The sequence below is a fragment of the Quercus suber genome, unplaced genomic scaffold (assembly GCF_002906115.3).
Source record: "Quercus suber isolate HL8 unplaced genomic scaffold, Cork oak 2.0 scaffold_317, whole genome shotgun sequence".
NCBI classification, from domain to species: Eukaryota; Viridiplantae; Streptophyta; class Magnoliopsida; order Fagales; family Fagaceae; genus Quercus; species Quercus suber.
Genome location: NW_027069772.1, coordinates 658,164 through 665,789, shown reverse-complemented (window position 1 = coordinate 665,789; position 7,626 = coordinate 658,164).

The following is a 7,626-nucleotide window of genomic DNA, read 5'->3' as shown; positions in this document are numbered from 1 at the left end:
CTGTAACAGCCAGCGCACTGCAAACCCTCCCCGAGTACAAGAAGAAGCCCCTACGAGGACTCCTATGATCACCATGATGGGTGGTGTGGTTATTCGGGAGCCTGTCGACAGAGCTCGCCTTACCCGGCAGCTCGGATCCAACGTGGCGTCTTCCTCTACGCACCCGACAGTGGGATGGCAGACCATTTTTAGGCTTGGGAATGAGACCCTCCTCGTGATCGCTAGTGTGAAAACTTAGGCTTAGGGTGAGGGTGCCTGGGTTACTCGCAGCCTGGGTCAGGGCCTGCAACTCCTGGAAGATGTGCACTTCTTCTCGGGTGGTTAAACGAATCCTTATCCTCTCGGCTTCAGTGGCACACTATAGTGGTAATGCACTTTAGTTTTCTTTTGTTTCATGGGTAACTGTTTATACTCTTCTCTCACGCTTGTTGACATTGTGATTACAGTTAGCACAACTGGCTTACATGCTCGAGGACTAGTTGAAAGAGGCCGCCGAGGACGCTGACCGAGCGCAAGCTTTGAAAGATGTTGTAGTGGCCACAGCAAAGGACAAGGGTAAAGCGGCCGAGGATGCTAAAAAAAGAGTGAGGGAAGCTGAAAAGGCCCAGGCGTTGGCTGAGTAAAGCCTAATAGAGGCAGGTGAAAAACTGGGGGAGATGGAGCTCAAGCTGGCCTAGACAGAAAGCCTAAGTCTGGCGCAGGCCACTGAGATAGCAGAGCTAAAGGCAGCCTTTGCAGTGGCCAAGGACAAATGGTACAATGCAGGCTTCATGGACGTCGAGAATTTCATAGAGCCCATCATTTATCAATTGTGGTGCCATGGGTTTGGTGAAGGGTGGATGGCTGCTTTACAAGCAATGGGGGTGCCAGATGATTCACCATTGAGAAACCCCGAGCAAATACCTTACGCTGAGCCTCCTCCCCCTACAGTTCAAAATCCTGCAGACATCGAGGAAGAAGGGGACACCCCTATTATGAGGGCACTGGTGGAGGCAATTGACTCTCACATGGAGTTAGTTGATCTTAAGATTACCAGTAACCTTGATGCCCTACCACACAACACCCCGTGCTCCACTCTAGATCTTGCCTCTCAACCCACTAAAGATGCCCTAATCGAGCAAGGCGTTGACATTGTTCCCACAAATCCGATGATCCTGTTGTTTAAAAAATTTTACTTATTCCTTTCTGTTTTATATTTATTTCGTTTGATTTGCCTACGGTCCTTGGACTGTGGTGACAGAACATTTGCCTTACCTTATCTTATAACTATCTCATTTAGCTTTTATATTCATTTTGGTTGATTTGCCTAAGGTCACTGGGATGTGGTGACAGAACACTTTGTTTTAAATCTGTGGACAACTTTATTAATGCTTGCCTCAATGAACGGTTTTTATTAATATATTAGGAGTCGAACTACTTTAACTACATCTTTCTTTGCTTAACCAGATTACGATACTATTTTGACTGGCAATCAAGGTTAAAAGACTTTTGCTTTTAGATTAAATTGAGGTCAGGATTAGGTTTCCACATGTTCGGTCTTGAGGGCCATACTGAGAATAGGCTTTGTATACTTAGAAAAAATAAACTAGGTTTCCACCTGTCCGGTGACAAGGATTGAACCGGGGACAGGTTTTTGTCCTTAGGTAAAATAGAGACTAGGTTTCCACATACCTAGTGATAAGGATCGAACCGAGGATAGACTTCTATCCTTAGGTAAAATAGAGACTAGGTTTCTACCTGCCTAGTGATAAGGATCGAACCGGGGACAGACTTCTATCCTTAGTGAAAAGAGAGACTAGGTTTCCACCTGCCCGGTGATAAGGATCGAACCGGGGACAGGCTTTTGTCCTTAGGTAAAATAGAGACTAGGTTTCCATCTGCCCAGTGATAAGGATTGAATTGGAGACAAGCTTCTGTCTTTAGTGAAAAGGGAGACTACGTTTCCACCTGCCTAGTGATAAGGATCGAATCGAGGACAGGCTTCTGTCCTTAGGTAAAATCGAGACTAGGTTTTCACATGTCCGGTGATAAGGATTGAATCGGGGATAGACTTCTGTCCTTAGTAAAAAAGGAGACTAGTTAACAAATTAATAATGTCGATGCCGAGAATGTGGATACACATGCATTCATATACATTGTTTACATATTACATTGCATTTAACCCAAGTTACTACATTCCAACGGTCAGTGGTAAAATTTTTTCAAATTGTATACATTCCATGGCCGGAGAAGTGGTCTTGCATTCAAATCCTCTAGATAGTAAGCTCCTGCTCCAATAATGGCGGCAATTCAATATGGCCCCTCCCAGGTTGGGGCTAACTTTCTCACACTAGCGTCCCTCGTGTTTCCTACTACTTTCCGTAGCACCAAGTCCCCAGTGCTAAATTCCCTCCTCTTCATGTCCTTGTTGTATTGCATGGTAAGCTTCTGTTGATACTCAGCTTGCTGTACAGTCGCTAATTCTTGGCATTCCTCTAGCAAGTCCAACTGCTTCACCATTAATTCATCATTCTTGGTAGGGACAAATCTTGTAACCTGAGCACTGCATAGGTTCACCTTGGCTGGTATGACCGCGTCCACTCCGTATGTTAGAGAAAACGGAGTTTCTCCTGTGGACCTTTTGGGGGTTGTACGGTATGCCCATAAAATGTTGGGCAACTCCTCGGCCCATCTACCCTTGGCGCCCTCCAATCTTTTCCTTAATCCGTTTACAATCGCTTTGTTGGTGGCTTCAGCTTGGCCATTACTTTATGGATATGCCAGGGTGGAATACCTGTTCTTGATACTGAGATCGCTACAAAACTTGCGAAAGGCTTTGTTGTCAAACTGTAACCCATTGTCAGATATCAGGGACTCTGGTACTCCAAATCTTGTTACTATGTTCCTCTACACAAACTTCTTAACATCTACGTCCTGGATATTAGCCAATACTTCAGCCTCCGCCCACTTAGTGAAGTAGTCCATGGCCACTAGAACAAACCTGCAATTGCTCGTAGCTCGAGGGAACGGACCGACAATGTCTAGCCCCCACAGCGCAAAGGGCCATGGGCTACTGACGGGATTTAGACTTCCTGCTGGCTAATGGATCAACATGATGTGCTTTTGACGCTGTTCATACTTTCGCACGTATTCGGCAGCATCCTTCTGCATTTATGGCTGCTAAAATCTCTAGGTCATTGCTCGGTGTGCCAATGAGCGTCTCCCAATATGATTGTTGCACACCCCCTCATGGAGTATTGTCAAGAGCTCATTAACTTTATCGGGGCACAAGTATAGAAGATACGGCCCCCCAAAAGACCTCCGATATAGCTTACGATCTGCTGACAACCAGTATTGAGCAACTACCCTGCGCTCCTTACCTGCTTCCTTTTCATCATCTGGCCAAAAAGTCAATGATTGGGTCCATCCAGCATGGCTCGGATATTGCTGCAACTGAAACACCTACCCCTGCGTTAATAATTGGTTCTACCACTAGCTCCACTTTGATTAACCGAGGTACCTCCTCGGTCAGCGATGATGCTATAGTGGCTAGAGAGTCCGTATGTCAATTTTGCCCCCTGGCCACTTGAACCAACTTTGCCTTCAAAAACTAGTTCATAGCCTGCCTTTCCATTCGCAAGTACTCCATCATTCGGGGATCCCTAGCTTCAAAACTTCCCTGCACTTGATTAAACACCAATCAGTTATCTGAATAAACCTTAACTTCCCGAGCACCCATATCCAGAACGGCCCTTAATCCGACTAGCAAGGCTTCATACTTGGCTTCATTATTGGAAGCCCTAAAACCTAACCTAAAAGAATGTTCCAATCTTATCCCTTTTAGGGCAATGATGACAATTCCAACCCCAACTCCCATTGCGCTAGATGCACCGTCTATAAATACCTTCTACGGGTGAACCTCCATATGGCAAACCACCTCCATCTCCCTCATCGGGGAAAATTCTGCCACAAAATCGGCAAGAACCTGCCCCTTTACCGAACTTCTAGGTCTGTACCTAATGTCAAAAGAGCCTAGACAAGTTCCCCACTTAGCTATTCTATTTATGAAGTCAGATCTTCTCAACAACGACTGCAAAGGATACTCGGTTAAGACATAAATGGTATGAGCTTGGAAATAATGAGGTAGCTTTCGTTTAACATGTACTAGGGCTAATACCAACTTTTCCAGAGGCAAGTACCTCGTCTCGGCATCAACCAAGGTTTTGCTGACATAATAGATTGGCTATTGCACTCCTTGATCCCTCAGCAGCACTGAGAGATACATGAATAAATCCTCTCCGGGTTTTGGGGTTGTCAACATAGGCGCCTGTACTAAATATTCCTTCAAATCCAGGAAGGCTTTCTCACATTCCTCATTCCATTGGAATCCCTTCTACTTATTTAAAAGTTAGTAAAATGGATAGCACCGATCAACAAACTTGGAAATAAACCGGTTGAGGGCAGCTAGCATTTCGGTCAGCACTTGAACCTCATTTGGATTACTCAGCGGCTTAAGGTGCTCTACGACTTCAATCTGATCGGGGTTGACTTCTATTTCTCGGTTAGTGATCATATACCTTAGGAACTTGCCAGCCCCTACTCTAAAAGCACATTTGTCAGCATTAAGGTACAGCTTGTGCTGCTGGAGCACTTCGAACACCTCTTTAAGATCATCAATATGCTGTGCCTCCCATTTGCTTTTAACCACCATATCATCAATGTACACCTCCACTGTACACCCAATCTTATCTCTGAACATTCTCGTCATCATCTGTTGATAAGTAGCTCCAACATTCTTTAGCCCAAACGGCATTACGGTGTAGTGGTAATTAGCATAAGGGGAAATGAACACTGTCTTCTCCTGATCCTTGGTGGCTAGGACAATTTGATGATAACCCTAGAAAGCATCCAAAAAGCTCATCCTCAAATGCCCGTTCGTGGCACACACCAATTGATTGATCTTCAGCATGGGGAATGGGTCTTTTGGGCATGCTCGGTTCAAATTAGTAAATTCAACACAAACCCTCAATTTGCCATTCTTCTTCTTTACTACCATGGTATTCATAAGCCAGATTGAAAAGAAAACCTCCTTTATTGCCCCTGCCTTCTTCAACCTCTTGACCTCTTACCTAGCGACTTCAACGTGCTCCTTAGTCGATCTCCATGGTTTTTACTTCTTAGGAGGGAACAATGAGTCCATGTTAAGCTTGTGAACTATGAACTCAGGGTCTGCCCCAGGCACCTTATACGGGCTCCATGCAAATACGTCCACGTTTCGTATAAGAAAAAGTAGCATCTCCCCCTATCTTCATCCTTCATACTTGTTCCTATCTAGAAACTCCTATCATCGTCTAGTAGTATTCTTACTCTCATTAAGTCCTAGGCACAACTAGCTCCCCTTCCTTCCTAGGGTTCCTATAATTGCTATAAGGGTACTTCCTCAGCTGGTTCCTTTTGTTTGATCTCTTGGTTGACAACGGCCACCAAACATTGCTTGGTTGCTTGCTAGTTTCCCCTTACTATAGCAATACCTTGCTCGGTTTGGAATTTAACCTTCACATGCAGGGTGGACGGGACTGCCTCTATTGCGTGAATCCATGGCCTTCCAAGGATCATCGTATGTGGAGAAAACAAGGTGACCACTATAAATGTCACCATTACTTCCTTACCTTTGATATTTACGTGAAGCAAAATTTATCCCTCTGGGACTACCATCCGGCCGTCAAACCCCACCAGGGATGTGTTATACTTAGAGAGATCCTCATTCTTCAGGCTGAACCCTTTGAACAGATTGGGGTACATCATTTCACCACCACTTCCCTAATCTATCAGTACCCTCTTCACTATAAAACCACTTATCCGGGTTGTGATCACCAAAGCATCATAGTGCGACTGAATCGTTCCTTCTAAATCATCATCATTGAAGGCAATTGGCTCCCGGGTGTACTTCAACTTTTTCTCAGGGGGTTGTCCATCCAAGCAACCTTCTACCAGGACCACGACTAGTACCCCTCTCTTCTTGGATACATAGTACCCCTTGAAGCTACATGGATGACCTCTATCACTTCCATTGGGGGTGGGAGAGTGTTACCCTGAGGTTGGGTACCCTGCCTGGCCTCCTGATTTCTTGGGTCCGCCACAAACTCTTTCAAATACCCTGATTTTACCAGCTACTCTAAATGATCTTTTAGCACCCTACATTGTTCAGTGGTATGCCCATTATCTCTATGGTAAGTACAATACAGGTTCTGATTTCTCCTCGACGGGTCACCCCCCATCTTGTTTTGCCACCAAAAGAATGGCTCGTTGTTGATTCGATCCACGATCTTGTGAATCGGTTCCTTGAACATCATGTTCACTTCCCCCACCTGTGTGCCCAGTTCCTAAATTTTCAAATCCTTTCGAGGCCTTGACTGAAAACCTCCCTGTCGAGGCTAACTTATGATTGGAGCGTTGCCTTTGTGCTGCTGCAGGTTATCCTCCAATCTTTTATACTCTTCAATATGCCTCATCAACTGCCTCATATCCTCGGGAGGCCTCTTTGACAACGAGTCCCACAATTCGGAATCCTCAAGCAATCCCAATTGAAAAGTACTTGCTGCGATTTGTTCATTAACTCCACCGATCTCGTTGTACAGCTCCTAGTACTGGCTAGTGTAGTTATGAAGGGTTTCCCTGGCTCCCATTTTCATAGATAGCAGCGCATCTACTAGTTGTGGCACCTGGCTGCAGGTCATAAATCAGACTCCAAACTCTTGTATCAGCTCAGCAAAACTATGAATCGAGCCTTTCCTCAATCCATTGAACCATCTTAAAGTGGTGGGTTTGAGACTCGAAGGAAATACCTTACACATGAGCACATCGTTGTGAGTGTGCAAAGACATCATCTGGATATAATGGCTTACATACTCCACCAAATCTATTTTCCCGTCATAAGAGTTGAATGGAGGCCACGTAAATCTGCTCGGCATAAGAGCCCATTCAATGTCCCCCGAGAACGGCAATCGAGTAATTCTACGTAATGCTAGGCTCATAGTGTCCATAGCGGCATTTTGGGGTCATCACTCTTCTGGAGAAATTGAGTCCCAGTCTACGTACTCCTGTGACCAATCCCAGTGTCGGTGGGAATTGGATCAATGTGACCCCTCTCCGTAACGACCCTTCACATTAGCTGACCCCTCTTCATGCTCCTCGCGATCCCTTCTCTGATGCCTACCTCTTGCTTCCAACTCCAAATCCCTTACCAACCTACGCAAATGTTCAAGTTCCTCATCCCTCTTGTCAAAACGCTCATGCCCCGATGCACCTGACATTGTCCGGTGTGTTTGAAGCGACCCTTCTGCAAGGCCGGACTACTCTTCCTCCTACTTATGCTCCTTATCTTCACGCCTCTTTTGGCTTCTCTCCCGCCTAGTGGATCCTCAAGAAGACCTCTCGGATCCACTTTCAGTATAACTCCCTGATTGACCTTTAGACATTTTCCCTGCGCTAGTCTCAGCAAAACCACTGCTACGTAGGAGATTCCTACAGATAGCGCCAATTGTGCGTACCCAAACTCCACTAGATGGGCCGGGCTTAGAATGGGCTCACAATTTACTTGTATTTGAGGGTTTAGTGTTTCCTACTAAGGGTTGTTTCTGGCCGAAT